The sequence below is a fragment of the Schistocerca piceifrons genome, chromosome 4 (assembly GCF_021461385.2).
Source record: "Schistocerca piceifrons isolate TAMUIC-IGC-003096 chromosome 4, iqSchPice1.1, whole genome shotgun sequence".
In the NCBI taxonomy this organism is placed as follows: Eukaryota; Metazoa; Arthropoda; class Insecta; order Orthoptera; family Acrididae; genus Schistocerca; species Schistocerca piceifrons.
In genome coordinates, this window is record NC_060141.1 from 98,781,262 (window position 1) to 98,805,735 (window position 24,474).

A 24,474-nucleotide genomic window follows, 5' to 3' on the forward strand; every position below is an offset into this window, starting at 1 on the left:
GACTGATTCCAAATTCCTAGATTTCTGGAATGCGTTTGACATGGTGCCCCACTGCAGGTACGAGCATACGGATCATGTTACCAGATATGTAAGTGACTTTTTAAATAATAGAACCCAGTACATTGTCCTCTACAGCGAGCATTCATCAGAGACAAGTGTATCATCAGTGCCCCATAGAAGTGTGAGAGGACGGCTGCATTCATCATAGACATAAATGTTCTGGCGTAGAGGTTGACCAGCAATCTGAGGCTATTTTCCGATGATGCTGCGGTGTATGCGAAGGTGTCCTCATTGAGTGACTATAGAAGGATACAAGATGACTTAGACAAAACTACTAGCTGGTGAATGGAAGCTTTCTTAAATGTATAAAACTGTAAGTTATCGTAAATGAGTAGGAAAAACAATCCCGTGCTGTCTGAATACGCCATTATTAGGTGCTGTCTGACAAACACACGACGATTAAATATTTGGGCATAGTGTTCCAAAGCGACATGAAATGGAACGAGCGCTTAAGGATGGTAGAAGTGAATGTGAATGGTCGAGTTCGTTTTATTCGGCGAATTTTAGGAAAGTTTGGTTCATCTGAAAAGTAAAACCCTTATAGAACAATAGTGCGATCCATTCTCGAGTACTGCTCAAGTGTTTGGGTTTACCACTAGGTCGGATTAAAGGAAAACATCGAAGCAATTCAGATGCAGGCTGCTAGATTTGTTACTGATGGATTCCATGCTTCGTGAACTCAAATAGAAATCCCTGATTGGAAAGACGACGTTCTTTTCGCAGAACACTATTTGGAAAATTTAGAGAACAGCATTTGAAACTGACTACAGAACGATTCTACTGCACCCAACGAACTTCTCGCATAAGAACCACGAGGATAAGAACAATTAGGATTGGTACGGAGATATACACACAGTCATTTTTCCCTTGCTCTATTTATAAGTGGAACACAAAAGGAAATGACTGCTAGTGGTACAAGGTATTCTCCGCCATGTATCATACGGTGGCTTGTGGAGTACCTATGTAGATGTACACTACTGGCCATTAAAATTGCTACACCACGAAGATGACGTGCTACAGACGCTAAATTTAACCGACGGGATGAAGATGCTGTGATATGCAAATGATTAGCTTTTCAGAGTATTCACACAAGGTTGGCGACGGTGGCGACACCTACAACGTGCTGACATGAGGAAAGTTGCCAACCGATTTCTCATACACAAACAGCAGCTGACCGGCGTTGCCCGGTGAAACGTTGTTGTGATGCCTCATATAAGGAGGAGAAATGCGTACCATCAAGTTTCCGATTTTGATAAAGGTCGGATTGTAGCCTATTCCGATTGTGGTTTATCATATCGCGACATTGCTGCTCGCGTTGGTCGAGATCCAATGACTGTTAGCAAAATATGGAATCGGTGGGTACAGGAGAGTAATACGGAACGCTGTGCTGCATCCCAACGGCCTCATATCACTAGCAGTCAAGATGACAGGCATTTTATCCGCATGACTGTAACGGATCGTGCAGCCACGCCTCGATCCCTGGATCAACAGATGGGGACGTTTGCAAGACAACAACCATCTGCACGAACAGCTAGACGACTATCAGCTCGGAGACCATGGCTGTGGCTACCCTTGAAGCTGCATCACAGACAGGAGCGCCTGCAATGGTGTACTCAACGACGAACCTGGGTGCACGGATGGCAAAACGTCATTTTTTCGGATGAATCCAGGTTCTGTTTAAAGCATCATGATGGTCGCATCCGTGTTTGGCCACATCGCGGTGAACGCACATTGGAAGCGTGTATTCGTCATCGCCATACTGGCGTATCACCCGGCGTGATGGTGTGGGTTGCCATTGGTTACACGTCTCGGTCACCTCTTGTTCGCATTGTCGGCATTTTGAACACTGGACGTTACATTTCAGATGTGTTACGACCCGTGACTCTACCCCTCATTCGATCCCTGGGAAACCCTACATTTCAGCAGGATAATGCACGACCGCATGTTGCAGGTCCTGTATAGGCCTTTCTGGATGCAGAATATGTTCAACTGCTGTTCTGGCCAGCACATTCCCCAGATCTCTCACCAATTGAAAACGTTCTGGTCAATGCTGGCCGAGCAACTGGCTCGTCACAATACGCCAGTCACTACTCTTGATGCACTGTGGTATAGTGTTGAAGCTGCATGGGCAGCTCTACCTGTACACGCCATCCAAGGTCTGTTTGACTCAATGCCCAGGCGTATCAAGGCCGTTATTACGGCCAGAGGTGGTTGTTCTGGTTACTGATTTCTCAGGATCTATGAACGCAAATTGCGTGAAAATGTACTCACATGTCAGTTCTAGTACAATATATTTGTCCAATGAATACCCGTTTATCATCTGCATTTCTTCTTGGTGTAGCAATTTTAATGGCCAGTAGTGTATATGTAGGTGTTTATCGCTCTAATATCTACAACACTTAGTCACTGATTGAACCGTGCGCTGCTCGCAGTCATGCCGTTTATTGCTCGTGATCTTGTTTTTGTGGTTCTGTCGCCTCGTTTTTCTTTTAATTCGATTTACTGGCGTCACTAGGTTGCTGGTTTGCTTGCCCGTGAGTGGCAGCAGCAGCGCTTATCGATAAGAGCACTCTGGAGTTCATTCGGGGACAGAGCACGAGTGAGGTGTGGACAGCTAGTACTTGCCGACCGCTGGCCACATACATGAACTGTCCGAGAGAAGGAGATTGGAGCAGGAACGACCACTGGTTGGTCGTTCGGTTTGTCGTCTCATTGGGCAACGTGTATTTTGTCTTTTGACCGTTTCTGGGCCTCGTCAGTTGGTCATCTTGTCGGACGTGTGTCGGTTCCTTCCTTGTGCAGAGACGTCGTCGCCGTTGGGTCTGAGTCAGTGTGCCCGGGTCGCCGTGTCTCCGAGTTCCAAACGGACATCGAGTTGAGTGGGTTGGAGCTACAGTGAGCTCTGGACAGCCAAGACTCGCCCGACTATTGCCGACACTCATAACCTGAGTGGGGACGACTTTGGTTGGTCGTTCGGTTGGTCGTCTCATCGGACGACGTGTATTTGGTAGCCGACCGCTAATGGAAACTCTCTGTGTGTGACTTGTCATTTCTCCTTGTTGTTCCGCAGTGATTGGTTTTAGGATTGTCGGAGTTCTTGGAGCAAGTGTTTACGTGGAACTGTGTGCAGCTTCTGTGATTTTCATTGAGCAGATGAATGCTGTCTGCGTACTGGAGTAGGTAGTCAGTCGGTTGCGACAGAGCAGCGAGGAAGTCTCCACGGTGTGTGGTCAGGCCGGGGCCACTGGTGGTGTGCACGCACGGTCAGAGTTGTGAGGCACTAGCTGCAAGAGCTGCAAAGTCCGTCGCACACCGAAGCTGGATACTCGAGTTGAGTATCAGTTAACCTGTTACGAAACCTCAACTGCTGTACATCTCTTCGTTCATTGCCGGTTGTTGCTCTCTGGGCCATTCACACAAGCAGCAATGTATGGTGTGTTGGAGTCAGCAAATTTTGCAGCCATCTTCCCGTATGGTGTTTAACTATTGAAATAATTGTACTTATTAGTGAAGTGCACCAGCAGTATCTTCTGCCTTGTGGTCGTTAACGTTCCAGTTACCTGCCCTGGTCGTTAGTGAAGTTTACCGGCAGTGTGTTTTTCTCACCATGTTGATGCTGTCCGACACGGCGTGTTGTTCGACAGCTTGATGTTGTCCTCCTCTGTTTTTCGTTCTTTGAATGGTTATTGTGCCTTGACTGTGTTTAGATGCCAATTATCAAGACGTAGTGCTGCTGCGATCTTCGTCCTCGCTGATATTTTTGGTTGTCGTGCCGTTGGTTGGGTGGAAGGGAATTTATTGGGTTGTTGGTTGGTTCTTCAGCTGTCCCTAGGTCGTGCCGCTACCCGATTATTTAGTGTTACGCTTGGCTGCCTGTCCCACCTAACCTGTTGCTAAGAGTTTCCTCCCCAGGCCGACCCATGGAACACTTCTGAGCACCACTGTTCTGTTGTTTGAGATTGTGATTTTCTTTTGTCTCAGGTACTGTGCCAGGCCTTCAGCTGTGAATTAATTTAGCTTGTTTTTGTTTTAATGTTCAGTATGTGGCCTTCAGCTGAACCTTATGTGGAATATTTTAAGATACGGCCTTCAGCTGTCTCAAGTAAAACAAAAAAAAAATTTTAATGTATTATCCAGGCCTTGAGTTGTGCTATGTTCAGTATATGGCCTACAGCTGAACCTAATGTGAAGTAGTTTAAGATACGGCCTTCAGCTGTCAAAGAAGAAATCATTTGAAATTTCAAAACTTTCCTCTCTATCTTAATTTGTTATCCAGGCCTTAAGCCTTGAGTTGTTCTATGTGCAGTATATGATCTTCAGCCGAACCTCATGTGAAATATTTTAAGATTAGGCCTTCAGTCTACTTAAATTAAAATTTGAAAGGTCTTTGTCTAAAACCTTTTAAAATTTCCTTACTGGAGTTGTTGTTATCCAGGCCTTCTTCTATTTTGTAACTAAGGCCTTCAGCCGTGTGTATTCCTTAACGAAATTTTAATAACTTGTGTTCTGACCTTCAGCCGTATTGTTTCTGAATTCTTTTAAGGGCATATGTGATTAAGTGTTTTAGGAAATAAAGTATGTATATTTGTGCAACTAGCAGCAACTGGTTTGGACCCCTTTCCGCAACATGATCCGCTCTGTCCTGCGAAACCAGATTCCACTTATCTTCTCAGCATCTCTCCACATGTAAAATACCTATCATTCCGCTACTGCAATACTGTCTGAGATATGTCCAGTGCCTTGGCTGAACGTTTGCACAACACTAAATCTTTCTCCATCTTATTTTCCATTTCAGAATACCAACTGTTTTTATAGGTCATTTCGTATCGTGGACATGTTAGATCGCTATCATGAGTTGTCTGCCACGTTGATTTTTGGAGTTCCAAGCGATGATTTTCCTCATCAGTCACACATATTCCTCTGACACCAGACATCATAACGAGAGGCAACACGAGCTCGTTCAGTGCATGACAGATGAAGATCTATGGTTGAAATGGCTCTGAGCACTATGGGACTTAACATCTGTGGTCATCAGTCAAAAAAAATGGTTCAAATGGCTCTGAGCACTATGGGACTTAACATCTTAGGTCATCAGTCCCCTAGAACTTAGAACTACTTAAACCTAACTAACCTAAGGACATCACACACATCCATGCCCGAGGCAGGATTCGAACCTGCGACCGTAGCAGTCGCGCGGTTCCGGACTGCGCGCCTAGAACCGCTAGACCACCGCGGCCGGCGATGAAGATCTATATCTGTCACTGCAACAAAGGGGAAAGAAACAGGTAAGTATAGCGGAACATACGCATTAATTCCACGATAAGACTAAACAAATTTCTTGTCATCATATTGCAGCGATAGTGCTCATATCACGTGTATGATGCAGCTGACTGAAGAACTTCACAGCATCAGGACGACAAAGCTGCATCAGGCTTTGCAGTTCTTTTTATTTTAACGTGGAAATTGGAAAAAGGGAACGGAATTGTTCGTGTTAGATTAAGCGAACGGAAGATAACTGCAAAGCTATTATGCACTAGACAGGTAAGGAATTTTGAAATCAAACATGTCATCATAAGCAGGTATTGACAGTGCAAATAGTCCAACCTTTGATTGATATTGTCGAGGTATCCTTACCTTCCCAGTTTCCAGTCCTCCGTGATAAGTCGTTGATGTTTCAGCGTACGGCAGTGGTTGGATTCAGGTGATATTATTTTAATAGAATGCATTTTGGAATTTTGGAAGAGCGATTTCCAGCGTACTTTGATTAACAAAGACAATAATGAATTTCGTAGAACGGTTACTCTTTTTTACAAACAAGTACACCTACTTGTTTTCAGACTTTTCTGCCGATAATAAAGTTTATGGTCTGTGATTGCATGCACTGCACAAAACACTTTCGCAAAAGCTTGAAAATCTTGAACTGCCGCCGCTACTCGACCGATGTGAACTCTGTAAGCGGAGGTTCCCCGCAAAAATTTGCGACTTCTTGTTCCTTCCGTGCTCTTCTATTTGTCACAGGAATAACTGACATCAACCCTTCCAAATACGAATTCTCTTCACCATGTCATTCCAAGTGGTTGAATTATGTTTCCTATCACATTCAATCGTGGTGCTGCAGCAGTCAAATCGGGTACAGCTGCAAGGTGGCCCAGATTCAGGTATTGCAAGCATTAATTCCACATTTACTACTGACAGCCGTCCAGTCTTCTTCCGTTTTTTCGGTTCGTTGTGAACGCCGCCACAAACATGCGCACTTGAAATAATAACTGTTAATATTGCTAGTGGCACTCAACTCACAGTACGAGACAAATACAGGGTCCGAAACGGACAACACGTTAATACAACAGGCGAGAGACTGCATCATAATTTTGTCTCCTCTGCGCTCTCGTGGCCGGATGAGTCACCACTGACTTGCCTGCTTCCTTCCCCTGAAAAACTCTGAATGCTAATATCTCTGGAAATTCCTGGTTTTAGGATTCTATACGTCAGTCGGTAAAAACAGAACAGTTATAGGATCACTTTGTTGTCCATCCGTCTCTCTGCCTGTCTGTCTGGTCGACTACTCTAAATTCTTTTTCTCAGGTACTGGCAGATGTATCAACATGAAAGTTTTGTCATATATTAAGGTCTAGGATCGCTTCTAGATGTAAAAAAGTGAACCTTCTAAGTAATGCGATCAAACAACATCCGAATTTATGTCACATATTTTGATACTCGCAAACTCACTCATCGAAACGTACGTGATATATCCTGATGACCTAGAATCTAATAATTCACCAAAAAGCTAGGTGTCACAGTACAGACAAAGCAAAAAATTCGGAAACTGGTATTTTGTAATTATATCACCCAAAAAAATTGTCATTTGTCTGTCCTTCCGTCCGCTTGTTAAGACCAATTTTTCTCAGGAACAAGTTGTTGATCCAAGCTGATTGGCTCTGAGCACTATGCGACTTAACTTCTGAGGTCATCAGTGGCCTAGAACTTAGAACTAATTAAGCCTAACTAACCTAAGGACATCACACACATCCATGCCCGAGGCAGGATTCGAACCTGCGATCGTAGCAGTCGCTCGGCTCCAGACTATAGCGCCTAGAACCGCACGGCCACTCCGGCCGGCTGATCCAAGTTGAAATTTATGCTTCCTACTAATGTCCTGGTACAGCCGTGGTCTAGGGGTAGCGTCTTCGATTGGTAGTCAAAAGTTCGTCGGTCAGAAGTCCAAAACCCGCCACTGCTTAAATTTTGATTGATAATCAGCACTGGCGGCCGAAGACTTTCGGCGTAAGAAGTCACACTCATTCTGCCTACGACCTTGTCAAAGAGGGCGAAGGGTAGACACTCTCTTGTCCTTGGAGTGGGAAACACCCCTACAGGCAGAAGAATCAGCAATGATCAATGGCATGAGGATGTAGAAGGCAATGGAATCCACTGCATTAAAGCCACATAACGTGTATCCACACGGCGAGTGGCCAGTAATTGAGAAGTGTCATAGAGATCTCACCATTGGCAAAATATTACGGAATAGCCCTCATTCGGATTTACGGGAAAGAACTCCCAGACAGAATTGACCATGAGTAAACGATTGATTAACCAAAGAAAGGAAAAAGTTCTACGAGTCGGGGCATGGAATGTCAGAAGTTTGAACATGGTAGGGAAGCCAGCAAATAGGGAAATGCAAAGGCTCAATCTAGATACAGTAGGGATCAGTGAAGTGAAATGGAAAGAAGGATTTCTGGTCAGATAAGTATGGGGTTATATCAACAGCGGCAGAAAATGGTATAACGGGAGTAGAACTCGTTATGAAAAGCAAGGTACGGCAGAGAGAGAGAGAGTTACTCTGAACAGTTCAGTGATAGGATAGTTCTTATCAGAATCGACAGAAAACCTACACCGACAACGGTAGTTCATGTATACGCGATGACGTCACAAACTGAAAATGAAGAGACAGAGAAAGTATATGATGGTATTGAAAGGGTTATACAGTACGTAAAACGACATGAAAATCTAATAGTCATGGAGGACTGGAATGCGGGTTTAGGGGAAGGAGTGGAAGAAACGTTACAGCAGAATATGGGTTTGGAACAAGGAATGAGAGAGGAGAAAGGCTAATAGCTTTATGTAATAAATTTCGGGTAGAAAATAGCGAATACTCCTTTCAAGAATCACAGTAAGAAGAGGTATACTTAGAAAAGGTTGGATGATACAAGAAGATTTCTATTACATTACCTTATGGTCAGATAGAGATTCCGAAATCAGATACTGGATTCTAAGGCGTATGAAGTGTTGCTAGAGGAGGCCGAAATGCACGCGTTTAATTACACACTGACTGGCGTGAAGTCTGGAACATTACAAGGAAATGAGAACGTAGAAAACGGACGCAGTTGCTGTAATACTTAACTTTAATCCACAATTGTAGAACATTTCTCTTGACTGTACATGCTTTAAGATAAATATCAAATGCTATGGCGCCTTGCTAGGTCGTAGCAAATGACGAAGCTGAAGGCTATGCTAACTATCGTCTCGGCAAATGAGAGCGTATCGGTCAGTGTAGCTTTGCTAGTAAAGTCGGCTGTACAACTGGGGCGAGTGCTAGTAAGTCTTTCTAGACCTGCCGTGTGGTGGCGCTCGGTCTGCAATCACTGACAGTGGCGACACGCGGGTCCGACGTATACTAACGGACCGCGGCCGATTTAAAGGCTACCTCCTAGCAAGTGTGGTGTCTGGCGGTGACACCACAGCGTACTCAGGAGCTGATATAGACTCAGATCACAATTTAGTAATGATGAAGAACAGGCTGAAGATTAAGAGTTTAGTCAGGAAGAATCAATACACAAAAAGTAGGATACGCAAGTACTAAGGAATGACGAGACACACTTGAGGTCCTCTAAGGCTATAGACACAGCAATAAGAAATAGCTCAGTTGAAGAGGAATGCACATCTCTAAAAAGGGCCATCACAGAAATTCGAAAGCAAAACATGGGTACAAAGAAGACAACTGCGAAGAAACCATGGGTAACAGAAGAAATACGTCAGTTGATCGATAAAAGAAGGAAGTATAAAAGTGTTCTGGGGAACTCAGGAGTAGAGAAATACAAGTCACTCAGGAACGAAATAAATAGGAAGTAGAGGGAAGCTAAGACGAAATGGCGGCATGTAAAATGAGAAGGAATCGATTGATTGTCGGAAGGACGGACTCAGCGTACAGAAAGGTCAAAACAACCTACGATGATATTAAAAGCAAGGATGGTAACATTAAGAGTGTAATGGGAATTCCACTGTTAAATGCACAGTTCTTTAAGGTTTCAGATACAGCAATGAGGAATAGTTCAGTAGTCAGTACAGAAGCTGGAATGAAATACTTATGTACAAAGAAGGTAACTGCGAAGATACCATGGGCAACAGATGAAATACTTCAGTTAATCGATAAAAAGTAGGAAGTGCAAAAATGTTCAGGGAAATTCAGGAATACAGAAATATAAGTCGCTGAAGAATGAAATAAAAAGGAATGCAGGGAAGCTCAGACGAAATGCCTGCATGAAAAATGTGAAGAAATCGAAAAAGAAATAATTGTCGGAAGGACTGACTCAGCATGTGGGAAAGTCAAATCGACCTTCGGTGAAATTAAAAGCAAGGGTAGTAACATTAAGATTGCAACGGGAATTCGACTGTTAAATACAGAGGAGAGAGCAGATTGATGGACAGAGTACACTTAAGACCTCTGTGAGAGGGAAGATTTATCTAATGTGATAGAAGAAGAAACAGCAGTCGATTTAGAGGAGATGGGGGATCCAGTATTAGAATCAGAATTTATAAGAGATTTGGAAGACTTAAGATTAAATAAGGCAGAATTTCTAAATTCATTGTGGGGGAAGTGGCAAGAAAACGACTATTCACGTTGGTGTGTAGAATATATAAATCTGGGGACATACCATCTGTACTGTGTTGGAATTTATTGTATGGAACTGGGGACCTAGAAACCACGGAGACGCTTCGTCCCCGCCGTAGCCCTCAGTGGTTTACCACCCCCTAACAGGCTACAGCAGTCCACTCACCCCACCGCCGCCCCACACCGAACCCAGGGTTATTGTAAGGTTCGGCCCCCAGTGGAGCCCCTCCCCCCACCCCCACCCCCTAGGGAACATCTCACACCAACCGAGTGTAACCCAAATATTTGCGTGGTAGAGTAATTATGGTGGACACGTACGAGGAGACAGTGTTTGCGCCGCAATCGCCGACGTATTGTAACTGAGGCGGAAAAAGGGGAACCAGGCCACATTCGCCGAGGCAGATAGAAATCGCCTTATAAGCCATCCACAGACTGGCCGCCACACCGGACCTCGACACTGATTCGCCAGGCGGATTCGTGCCAGGGACCAGTACGCCTTCCCGCCCGGAAAGCAGTGCGTTGGACCGCACGGCTAACCAGACGGACGACATACCATCTGACTTTCGGAGAAACATCATTCACACAATTCGGAAGACTGTAAGACCCGACAAGTCCAAGAATTGTTGCACAATCAGTTTAGTATCTCATGCATTCAAGTTGCTGGCAAGAATAATATACAGAAAAATGGAAAAGAAAACCGAGGATGTGTAAGATGACGATCAGTTTGGCCTTAGGTCAGGTAACGGCAACAGAGAGACAATTCTGTCGTTGCGGTTGATAATGTAAGCAGGACTAAAGAAAATCAAGACACGTTCATACGATTAGCCGACCTGGAAAAATAGTTTGGTAATGTAGAATGGTGGAAGATGTTCGAAATTCGGTGCAAAATAGGGGCAAGACATAGGGAGAGACGGGTTATACACAATACATATAAGAGCCAAGATGGAATAATAAGAGTAGACGACCAAGAACGAAGTACTCCGATTAAAAAGGGTGTAAGACAATAATGTTGTCTTTCGATCCTGCTGTTCAGTCTATACATCGAAGAAGCAATGTTGGAAATAAAAGAGATTCAGAGTGCGATTAAAATTCAAGGTGAAAGGATATCAATGACATGATTCGCTGACGACTTTGCTAGCCTCACAGAAAGTGAAGAATACCGAATGTAATGAAGTGTCTAACGAGTATAGAGTATGGATTGAGAGTAACTCGAAGAAAGATGATAATAATGAGAAGTAGCAAAAATGAGAACAACGAGAGACTTAACATCAGGATTTACTGTCACGAAGTAGATGAAGTTAAGGAATTCTGCTATCTAGGCAGCGAAATAACCAATGACGGACCTAGCAATAAGGACTTCAGAAGCAGACTAGCACTGTGAAAAAGGGCATTTTTGGCTTAGAGAAGTCTACCAGTGTCAAACATAGGCCTTCATTTGAGGAAGAAATTTCTGAGTATGTACTCCTGAAGCACAGCATTGTATGGTAGTGAAACATGGACTATGGGAAAACCGGAACGGAAGAAAATCGAAACACTTGGGATACGGTGCCACAGGCTAATGTTGAAAGTTAGGTGGACTGACAAAGTAAAGATCGAAGAGGTTCTGCGGAAAATCGGAGAGGAAAGGAATATGGGGAAAACACTGGCAAGGAGAAGGGACAGGGTGATAGGACACCTGTTCAGGGAATGACTTCCGTGGTGATAGAGGGAGCTTTAGAGAGCAAAATCTGTTGAGGAAGACTGGAATACATCTAGCAAATAATTCAAGACGTAGGTTGTAAGTGCTTCTCTGAGATGAAGAGGAATTCGAAGCCGACCTCATCAAACCAGTGAGAAGACTGAAGACCGCACTCTCTGGCTGCTGAAGACACAGCAGCCAAAGAATGCGGCCTTGTGTGTGTGAGTTACATTTGCGTGAATGTGTGTGTGTGTGTGTGTGTGTGTGTGTGTGTGTGTGTGCGTGTGTTTGGGTGTGTGTTGTCTACCGTCGACGAGATGTTGTTGGGCGAAAGCTCATTTACTCATAATCTTTTCGTTGTGTCTATCTGCGACTAAGCATCTACGCTATATGGTGGGGAGCAACTATCCTTTTCGTAATATTGTATACATTTGTTTGTCTGCACAGGTACAACGCATCTACTTATTTCCGCCCCATTTGGGTAATCCCTCAGTGGTGGGCCTTTTTTCCTTGAAGGAATTTTCGTGTCGTTCTCTTTTGGTCTATAGCCTCTAGAATCATTGTGGCCCGAAGGCACGACTGTAAAGTTGTCCCTTACTCTGTCCGTAAAAGAGTCGCTTCATATTTGTGACACATCATACTGTCACACATAGTGTAAGTAGGCTGTTATAGGTTTTTATGTTGGTAACGCCACGTAGCGCTCTGTATGAAAATCACTGACTGTGCTGTGTGCAGTCTGTGGCTGGTTGGCATTGTTGGAATGTTCTCTATTGTAGTGTTGGGCAGTTGGATGTGAACAGCGAGTAGCTTTGCGCAGTTGGAGGTGAGCGGCCAGCAGTGGTGGATGTGGGAAGAGAGATGGCAGAATTTTGAGAGCAGTCGATCTGGACGTGTGTCCATCAGAAAGAGTAAATTTGTAATACTGGATATCATGTATGACGAATTTTGAACATTATTAAGGTCAATACATTGTTTGTTCTCTATCAAAATCTTTCATTTGCTAACTATGCCTATCAGTAGTTAGTGCCTTCAGTAGTTAGAATCTTTTATTTAGCTGGCGGTATTGGCGCTCGCTGTATTGCAGTAGTTTGAGTAACGAATATTTTTGTGAGGTAAGTGATTCATGAAAGGTAAAGGTTATTGTTAGTCAGGACCATTCTTTTGTAGGGATTTTTGAAAGTCAGATTGCGTTACGCTAAAAATATTGTGTGTCAGTTTAGTGATGATCAGAATACGTAAAGAGAGAAATGTCTGAGTACTTTCAGTATTGCTCAGTTGTTTAAAAATCAAAAACTTAAGTGGTTTACCAGCACAGTAATTCATTAATTTTTCTAAGGGGACGTTTCAATAGACTTAGTCAAAAAAATAATCACATCTAGTACGCTACGAATCTCATAGTAGATGAGATAAATTAAACGAAACGTAAAGCGACATGAACCTTTATTTGCTAGTAATTACTTGCGTAATTTATTGTTTTGTGAATAGTTTTCTAGAAGGCGAGCACACATTACATCCTATTTATCATACATTTATGGGCGGCCGGTGTGGCCGAGCGGTTCTAGGCGCTTCAGTCTGGAACCGCGCGACCGCTACGGTCGCACGTTCGTATCCTGCCTCGGGCATGGATGTGTGTGATGTCCTTAGGTTAGTTAGGTTTAATTAGTTCAAAGTTCTATGTCACTGATGACCTCGGATGTTAAGTCCCGTAGGGCTCAGAGCCATTTGAACCATTTTTGAAAACGTGTATGATTTTTTTAAATCTGTTTTTACGTCGCTGCATTCTCATTTTAAACCTTAGAAGAGATATATATGTTCCGACTATGGTGTGCCAGCTGAAGTACCATACCGTGATTTTCACACAGTAATTTAAAGACCGTGTTCATTCTGTAATGGCTATTGAATGAGTAAACATATGAAGACCTGCTGAAAAGTAACGTCTCTGAAATTTTTAGGCGAAAACTCTTTGAGTTTCTTAAATAAAGCAAACGTTATTAACTTTCTGTATCTTTGTTTTCCATGTCTACATATTTGGAGCCTTGTAGCGTGAGAAACAGCGTGCTGTAATGGATTCTCAAATTCCAAGATTTCGTCCACGTACGCAGCGCCCTCTCCTTCAGAGTGACAATGCCAGACAGCATTGCGACACCTGCAACAATCCGACGCCTTGGGTTCACTGTCCTGATTTGGCCCCATCCCAATTTTGACTTTTTTCAAAACTTAAAGAACACCTGCAAGGCCTTAGCTTTGATAGTGATGCAACGGTGCAAGCCGAGGTGAGGTCGTGGCTCCATCTACAAACATTTTGCAGTGACTGTTTCAACAAACTGGTGTTTCGTTGGGGTAAACGTGTTCGTCAACACGATGACTACGTTGGGAAATAAATATGTGGACATGTGAAAGGAACTGCGACCAAGTCCCAGAGCAGCACATAAATTTAATCAAAAAATGGTTAAAATGGCTCTGAGCACATGGGACTTAACATCTGAGGTCATCAGTCCCCTAGACTTAGAACTACTTAAACCTAACTAACCTAAGGACATCACACACATCCATGCCCGAGACGGGATTCGAACCTGCGACCGTAGCAGTCGAGCGGTTCCTGACTGAAGCACCTAGAACCTCTCGGCCGCCGCGGCTGGATAAATTTAATATGTCAGGAAGTTTTTCAGCAGGCTGCATTCCTACTGCAAAGTAGAGGATTCGTTTGGTGTACTAGTTCTTCTTTGCAACTAAATGAGATCCACTGGAATATACAGCACAGAGAGCGCCCTCGGTTCTCGCCGCACCTCGCACGCTCGTGTCCTCCCGCCGACTCGCCACTTTGCAGACGGAGCGTGGCGCGACCCAATTTACGCGGATAAAGGCGGCCACCCCGCTGGACAGTGACGCGTCCCCGGGCAATTAGCGGCCGTTTGCTCGCCCTAATTAATGCCTTAGAAGGCCTCCAGAAACATTAGTGCCTAATGGACGCCAAATGAAGTCGCCTCGCGTTCCTCTGGAAAGCTAGCTTCCGCCGCGGCTGTTCCTAGCTTTTCCGCTGCTCTAATGGCTCCCCGAACCACGACGCAAGTGTCTGTCGCTACAACCGAGAGTGTTCGTGCCGCCACTAACGAGGCAGTCACATCGTTTCTACCACACGCTGGAAAAGATCTCACACTACACAGAGCTGCTCTGCACGGAAAGGAAAGGTGGTAATCGTAGCCTGGTGCAGATGCGGCTCATACCAGTTACTAACAAGGGAAACTCCCTGTCGCACCGCGCTCAGATTTAGTAGTAAATTGACCCAGTGGATGTTGTTGTTGTTGTGGTCTTCAATCCTGAGACTGGTTTGATGCAGCTCTCCATGCTACTCTATCCTGTGCAACCTTCTTCATCTCCCAGTACCTCCTGCAACCTACATTCTTCTGAATCTGCTTAGTGTATTCATCTCTTGGTTTCCCTCTACGATTTTTACCCTCCACGCTGCCCTCCAATACTAAATTCGTGATCCCTTGATGCCTCAGAACATGTCCAACCAATCGATCCCTTCTTCTTGTCAATTGTGCCACAAACTCCTCTTCTCCCAAATTCTGTTCAATACCTCCTCATTAGTTCATGGTGTGGGTTCCTGTAGACATGACCTAGTTCATGAACCACGGGCAACGTATGAGTGGCCAAGTAAGTGGTCCCGACAGTCGGGATACCAGTTACTTTGGAATAAGGCTGGGCATCTCGGACATATTCTGAGGCGTGGTCACCTTTGTGCTCATACGGCAAAGACTACCAAATCCACCCGTTAGTCCCTCAACCGTTAGGGGTAAAACTCAATGGGACTCGGGACAAGTAAGGCTAGTAACCTGCTTCCCTGGTACTTTTAAATATGATGCTGGCAACAATCAGAGCAAAATGCCTCAGACCTTTGGAGGTGACGGAGTCCCACCTCTAACTGACAAACCAGGGACCCCTAAGATACGACTTGGCAAACAAATGGTAATGAGATGGGGAGCTATTAATATCAATGGGGGCTACTCTGGGACGAAGGTAGAGCTGGCAGAGGCTGCAAGTAAGATGGGGCTGGACGTTTTAGCTGTTAGTGACATTCGGGTAAGGAAAGAAGAGGAAGTGGGAGAATACAAGGTCTACCTGTCAGGAGTCAAAGCAGGAATAGCACAGTGGGGTGTAGGGCTTTAGCCAGCCGCGGTGGTCTCGCGGTTCTAGGCGCGCAGTCCGGAACCGGGCGACTGCTACGGTCGCAGGTTCGAATCCTGCCTCGGGCATGGATGTGTGTGATGTCCTTAGGTTAGTTAGGTTTAAGTAGTTCTAAGTTCTAGGGGACTGATGACCACAGCTGTTAAGTCCCATAGTGCTCAGAGCCATTTGAACCATTTTTTTGTAGGACTTTACATCAGGAAAGAAATGGAACCCAGCGTAGTTGCAATAAGGTATGTAAACGAACGACTGATGTGGATAGATTTGACAGTGTTTAGCAAGAAAATTAGGATTGTGTCAGCATATTCGCACTGTGAAGGGACCAAGATAAGATGGATTGTTTTTATGAGGCACTCAGTGATGTAGTTGTTAGAGTAAAGGACAAGGTCAGTGTTCTGCTCATGGGTGATTTTAACGCCAGGATTGGAAATCGAACAGAAGGCTATGAAAAGGTTATGGGTAGTTTTGGAGAGGATATGGAGGCCAACAGGAACGGGAAACAACTCTAGGATTTCTGTGCCAGTATGGGCTTATTAATCACAAACTCCTTTTTTAAACATAAGAACATTCACCGGTATACGTGGGAAGGCGGGGGAACCAGATCTGTCATTGACTATATAATAACAGATCAGGAATTCAGGAAGTCTGTGAGAGACACACGTGTATTCGGGGGATTCTTTTATGACACTGATCATTATTTAATCTGCAGTGAAATAGGGATTGTGAGGCCGAAAGTGCAGGAGGTCAGGTCCATATGTAGGAGGATAAGAGTGGAGAAACTTCATGATAAGGAAATCAGGCACAAGTACATAACAATGATCTCAGAAAGGTACCAGTTAGTTGAATGTAGTCAATTACAGTCATTGGAAAAGGAATGGACAAGGTACAGGGACACAGTACTAGAAGTGGCTAAAGAATGTCTTGGAACAGTAGTGTGTAAAGGTAGGATGAAGCAAACAGCTTGGTGGAATGACACAGTCAAGGCAGCCTGTAAAAGGAAAAAGAAGGCGTATCAAAAACGGCTACATAATAGAACTCAGGTAGACAGAGAAAGTTATGTTGAAGAAAGAAACAAAGCCAAACAGATAATTGCAGCATCCAAGAAGAAATCTTGGGAAGAGTTTGGAAACAGGTTGGAGACTTTGGGTCAAGCTGCTGGAAAACCATTCTGGAGTGTAATCTTCGAAAGGGAGGTAAGAAGGAAATGACAAGTATTTTGGACAGGTCAGGAAAACTGCTGGTGAATCCTGTGGATTGCTTGGCCAGATGGAGGGAATATTTTGAAGAGTTGCTCAATGTAGGTGAAAATACGATCAGTAATGTTTCAGATTTCGAGGTACAATGGGATAGGAATGATGATGGAAATAGGATCACATTTGAGGAAGTGGAGAAAATGGTAAATAGATTGCAGTGCAATAAAGCAGCTGGGGTGGATGAAATTAAGTCGGAACTCATCAAATACAGTGGAATCTCAGGTCTTAAATGGCTACACAGGATAATTGAAATGGCCTGGGAGTCGGGACAGGTTCCATCAGACTGGACAAAAGCAGTAATCACACCAATCTTTAAACATGGAAACAGAAAAGATTGTAACAACTACAGAGGTATTTCTTTAATCAGCGTTGTGGGTAAAATCTTCTCAGGTATTGTGGAAAGGAAAGTGCGAGTATTAGTTGAGGACCAATTGGATGAAAATCAGTGTGGGTTTAGGCCTCTTAGAGGTTGTCAGGACCACATCTTTAGCTTACGGCAAATAATGGAGAAGTGCTATGAGTGGAACAGGGAACTGTATCTATGCTTTATAGATCTAGAAAAGGCATATGACCGGGTTCCTAGGAGGAAGTTATTGTCTGTCCTACGAGATTATGGAATATGAGGCAAACTTTTGCAAGAAATTAAAGGTGTTTACATGGATAGTCAGGCAGCAGTTAGAGTTGACGGTAAATTGAGTTCATGGTTCAGAGTAGTTTCAGGGGTAAGACAAGGCTGCAACCTGTCTCCACTGTTGCTCATATTATTTATGGATCATATGTTCAAAACAATAGACTGGCTGGGTGATATTAAGATATGTGAACACAAAATAAGCAGTCTTGCATATGCGGATGACTTAGTTGTGATGGCAGATTCGATTGAAAGTTTGCAAAATAATATTTCAGAGCTAGATCAGAAATGTAATGACTATGGTATGAAGATTAGCATCTCCAAAACGGAAGTAGTGTCAGTGGGAAAGAGATATAAACGGATTGAGTGCCAAATAGGAGGAAAATTGCTAGAACAGGTGGATGGTTTCAAGTACTTAGGATGCATATTCTCACAGAGTGGCAACATAGTGAAAGAACTGGAAGCGAGGTGTAGCAAAGCTAATGCAGTGAGCGCTCAGCTACGATCTACTCTCTTCTGCAAGAAAGAAGTCAGTACCAAGACTAAGTTATCTGTGCACCGTTCAATCTTTCGACCAACTTTGTTGTATGAGAGCGAAAGCTGGGTGGATTCGGGTTACCTTATCAACAAGGTTGAGGTTACGGATATGAAAGTAGCTAGGATGATTGCAGGTACTAGGGAACAATGGCAGGAGGGTGTCCACAATTAAGAAATCAAAGAAAAACTGGGAATGAAATCTATAGATGCAGCAGTCAGGGCGAACAGGCTTAGATGGTGGGGTCATGTTGCACGCATGGGAGAAGCAAGGTTACCCAAGAGACTCATGGGTTCAGCAGTAGAGGGTAGGAGGAGTCGGGGCAGACCAAGGAGAAGGTACCAGGATTCGGTTAAGAATGATTTTGAAGTAATAGGCTTAACATCAGAAGAGGCACCAATGTTAGCACTGAATAGGTGATCATGGAGGAATTTTATAAGGGGGACTATGCTCCAGACTGAAAGCTGAAAGGCATAATCAGTCTTAAATGATGATGATGACTTCCTCATTAGTTATGTGATGCACCTATCTAATCTTCAGCATTCTTCTGTAGCACCACATTTCGAAAGCTTCTATTGTCTTCTTGTCCAAACTATTTATCGTCCATGTTTCACTCCCATACATGGCTACACTCCATACAAAGACTTTCAGAAACGACTTCCTGACACTTAAATCTATTCTCGATGTTAACAAATTTCTCTTGTTCAGAAACGTTTTCCTTGCCATTGCCAGTCTACATTTTATATCCTCTCTACTTCTACCATCGTCAGTTACTTTGCTCCTAATCTAATCCCCTCAGCATCACCCGACTTCATTCGACTACATTCCATTATCCTCGTTTTGATTTTCTTGATGTTCATCTTATATCCTCCTTTCGAGACACTGTCCATTCCGTTCAACTGCTCTTCCAAGTTCTTTGCTGCCTCTGACAGAATTACAATGTACATACAGTAAAGTTGCATGCCCTCGGGAAAAATTACGGCTGTAGTTTCCCCTTGCTTTCAGCCGTTCGCAGTACCAGCACAGCAAGGCCATTTTGGTTAGTGTTACAAGGCCAGATCAGTCAATCATCCAGACTGTTGCCCCTGCAACTACTGAAAAGGCTGCTACCCCCCTTCAGGAACCACACGTTTTTCTGGCCTCTCAACAGATACCCCTTGGTTGTGGTTGCACCTACGGTTCTGCTATCTGTATCGCTGAGGCCCGCAAGCCTCCTCACCAACGGCAAGGTCCATGGTTCATGGGGGCTACCCAGTGGTTAGCTCGTCAAAACCTGATCATAGATCCACCATGAATACAGGAAGGAGGTGTACTGAAGCAAAATATAAACTGTGAACGGTCGAAGCTCAGTATATGCAACATAGAGTGTATTACAATAACTACGATATCGTGGTTGTGTGGCCACGGTGTTGAACAGCAGAGCAGGAGGTCCGTGTTCAAATCTCCTTTGTGCCCCATTACTTTATTTTTCCACAAAATTACGAACTTTCCGTCAGGTCACTGACGCGTCTATTCTCTTTCTGTAGTCTTAGCACTTATCACTCTATACATTAGAATAGAATATGAATCACGTCGTAAGAATGAGTATATTACCGGCTCAAGTAAACGTGCTGAATAGTGAAAGCAGGCGAGACGCCGCAAACACCTCTCACAGAAATGAAAACAACAAATAAACGAATGTGAGTTATGTTACAACAAAGGAATTCAAGAGTCAAAACTTCGAAAACGGCCGGCCGCGGTGGCCGAGCGGCTCTAGGCGCTGCAGTCCGGAACCACGCGGCTGTTACGGTCGGAGGTTCTAATCTTGCCTCGCGCGTGATGTCATTAGGTTGGTTAGGTTTAAGCAATTCTAAGTCTAGGGGACTGTTGACCTCAGATGTTAAGTCCAATAGTGCTTAGAGCCATTTGAACCATTTTTTCCAAACCGGATCGCAGCCGTCATAACATGTGGTACTTGTGTAGGACAACTAGGAGGTACGTACGTCGGGAGGTTCCTTCCTTACACCTCGCTGTTGCGAACTGACGTTACACCACGACACAAACACAAATGTGACTACAGCAAACAGACATGTCAATAGCCGGACGGGCAGTTCATAATTTTGTGAAACAAAAACTATGGGGCAGAAAGGATATCTGAACACGGATCTCCCCCTGCGCAGTCTGTCACAGTGACAACATAACCACGACGCCGTTGCTACTCAAATGTGAATGTTGCACATCTTGAGTTTGGACCGTTCACTGTTTCGATTTCGCTTCTTCTTTTACAGCTCGGTACACCTTCTCGCTGTTTTCAGGCTTGATCTGTGTTCAGTTTTCGACGGACTATCCACTGAACCATCTTACCACTAAAACTGTTGGGTGTGCTATGGGGAGTTTCCCTTGTAAAGAACACTGAGACCCGCTAGATACTATTTTCCATCCGCAGCAACATATAGGCCAGGTTTTTGATTTTACTGAAGAGTTCCCATCAGATATAAGTCAGCACGTCGTTCTGAATCCGAAGAAGTCTAAAGATGTGAAAGCAGAATCCGACGTAGGGGACACCGAGGCAAGTTTTAAAACGGCTTGGTTTAGGCCAGCCTAAGATCTCAGCCGCTGCTGCTTCCTAGCGAACTAAATTCAAACCACAGTAGAGCCACAACATTTGAATAGGGTGTACGCAAAATGTAGCTCCCGGTCACAGTTTTATGCATTTTATTTGTGTTTTCACGTATTTGCAACTGCAAATATTCATTCATTGATATAATTAACCCTCACTCCTCACTGTTTATTCAATGAAATCCTTATTCCAACAATTTCCTAGCATTTTATATCAGTTGCATGACGTCAGTTCTGTATTAATCTTGAGATTATGTTCAATGTCTGCTTTTCCAACTAGATGTTTGTCTACAACGTTTGTTCGGTGTTGGTTGGTTGGCTGGGATGGTTGTAACGTGTGCCGAACTATCAGGACACTTTTTTTTTTTTTTTTTTTTTTTTTAAGGAAATGATGTTTGACCCTTGCCATCAATCGATATTTTCCAAATAAGGAAAGTTTTTCTAATGGCGACGAGAAGAAAGTTAAGCAATATTTTCTTCAGCTCCATGTTTATGTTGTTTAACAGCAAATAAAATCAGTGGTTTGGATTATGATCTCTGCGTCGCAAATTCTGCTAAATGTTCTAAATTTTGGACAGGATAATGAGTGTGCCAGAGGTGAGTTTTTAAACATACCCAGTATTATTTCAGTGCGAAAACCAGAATCGACCAATACTGCACGCGCTTCTGGCTTCGACAGATCATTTATAGAATCTTTTCTCAATAATTTGACAATATTTCTAGAGAGATATAATTTTCAGTCTAAAACAATTTGTAGCGTGGACGAAACGAGAGTTACCTCATTGCAGAGGACAGATGGAAATGTCGTTAACAGTAAAGCTGAGGAAAATGGAATCCAGTGAATATTACCCAGGACGTAGGCCCACTAATTATGCATCCAGGGGCAAAATAACTCATATATGCCAGGTAATTTTGAGAGAGAATTCGAAAGTGAGAAGACTAATATAGGACATTTCCTGAAATATTTACTTAAATTAATGTTTTAGTGTATAAATTGGTCTTCAATATGTATTAGTGCTTCATTAATATCATCCTTTGATTTTTATATTCTTCATACAACTTCTTTAAATAAATTTCTTTTTTCCCGATTAAATAACACGTGACAACCAACCACAGTGTCTGTCACAGGCAATCCAGAATAGGTGCAGCTTGGTACAAAAGTTTTCGCTGGGATAATTTTTTTCTTCTGAAAAGATATACGGCTACAGGGGATAGGCAAGATAACGTGAACACCTGTACTTACTTGGGAATGATTTATGAACAATATTAACAAGAGGTTGGACCCCCATTTGCCCTTATTCTTCTTGGAATACTGGCATATAATAACTGCATAGTCTCCAGTGAAATGTTATGCCACATCGAATACGTTGCCAACCGAGCGCACGCGAGGCTCAAACAGCTCTACCCAATGCTCAACAGGGAAAGCACACTGAATAGGAGGGTGTCGAGGTCCTTATACACGACACTGATTAGACCTCTGATGACGTACGCAGCTCCCGTCTGGGGATATGCAGCTCCCACACGACTGCGCCGCCTGCAGATTATACAGAACAAAGTGCTGCGAATCATTAGCAATGCTCCACGCTACACACGCACCGTGGATCTTCACCATGAATACCGCCTTGATACCCTCAAGGAAGTATTCAAGAAACACGCCACACGACTATACAGGAACTCGAACAATCCTTTCATCCTCACTCTGGGAAACTACGATCACAACCACAGGTGGAAACACAAGCGACCAAAGACACTGCTAGCTAGGGCATAACCACCTATGGTAAACTAACATACGCAAACAGCGACAAACGTCTGTAAGCCCCTGCATATCAGCAATACTGACCAACAGGCCACAGCAGGGACACCGACGAGCTCGCCCACAGACGCACGAACAATCTCCCAACACTCCCTCACACTGTGCCTCCGGTATATGACCTATCGGACACAAGACCGATAACAAACATAACTGTTGCAGGTAGCAGGACGCTGAACGAGGACTCTGTACCAGCACCCAGCGCCAGCCGCCGAGCAGCACAAACGCACAACGTCAAGGTATCGACATGCATGATACCCACTACTAACAAAGCCTATCCTTGCACAACCTATCGCAGGCAGCAAGACAACCGCTACTGCTCTTGCCGCCCGACCTAACTTTCGCAGAGGTTTTTTTTCCCTTGGCTCTTGCCTTGGCACTTTTTTTCCTCTGCCCTTCAAACCGCTACCCTTCGTCAGATTTCGACCAATCTATCTCCAGATGAGCGCGTATTAATGGTTAATCCTAACCAGACGTACGCAAACATCGCAGCACCCACATCCTGCGACACCTCAGTTTAGTGAATACTAACCCTTATGCAGAGATGGCAGTAGACCTTTTGTGTTGGCCATCATGCCGGTGTGGGCGTGGAGGGGCTCCACCTCTTGTTAAAAAAAAATCGATCAGAATCTCTTCTAACTCCTGCGTGAAGAGGGAGGCGGAAATCTGCTCCGGGGTTTGTATTCCAATACCTCCCACAAGGGTTCGGTAATTTTTAAGTCCGGGAACTGTGCTGGCCAGGGAAGACGCTGCAGTTCAGTTGCATGCCCCTCGTACCACGATTGTACTGTCCTGGCTGTGTCAATGGGTGCATTATCGTCCTAAAATATGGCATCATTGTTGGGGAACAACATTTGAATCATGGGTTGCACCTGATCACCTAAAATGTTCACGTATTCGTTGGCTGTAACATGGCCTTTGAGAGTAATGATGGGACTAGCAGAATACCATGATATGGCTGCCCACACCATCACACTTCCACCTCCATGCTTAACCATTGGAATCAAGCAATCAGGATTGTAGGCTTATTTTGGGGTTCTCCAGACGTAAACTAGGCCCTTTGTTGGAAATAACGAAAACGTTGACTCGTCGGACCGTATGAAGTGTTTCCACTGATCAGCCGTCCAGGATTTATGCTCCTGATACCATCTTTTACGCTTCTTTCGTTGTCGTCACTAGTGGTTTCATTATAGCAGCCCGTCCACGAATATTCGCTTTATGAAATTCTCTCCGGACAGTGTCGATAGATACGAGTTCTCGAAGACGGCTATTGAGCTCCGCAGTAACTTTCGCCGCCATAGTTTTGTGTTGCTTTGACGCAGTTCGTCTTAACGTACCACGATCTCTCTCATTTACTTTTGATTTGCGCCTACTATCATGTTTACACGGTGATGTCTCCCCATGTTTTGTGTAGGCTGTCACGACTATTGAAACAATTGCCCTTAAAACATTCAGTAAGTTAGCTGTCTTAGTTACTGATGCTGCAGCGAATCGGGCCCCCACAATCTGCCCTGTTTGGAATTCTGTTAGGACTTTCATTGCACGTCAACCTCGGCTTCTGAATGCAAATACGAAGTGTGCACTACTCGTAAACAACCTGCACTAATGCCTAGTAGATACTGAACACGCACAGTCCAGCGCGATACGTACCTTACCTGTGTTGTTGACCGTCAAACACAACCATCCCATTACGTGTTGTTGACCGTCAAACACAACCATCCCATTACTAACACTGTTCACATTATTTTGAATATCCCCTGTATGTCCTCACATGGTGGGAAATATAGCCGAGGAAACATATTACGAGATACACGTATGATATAAAGGAACATTGTAAA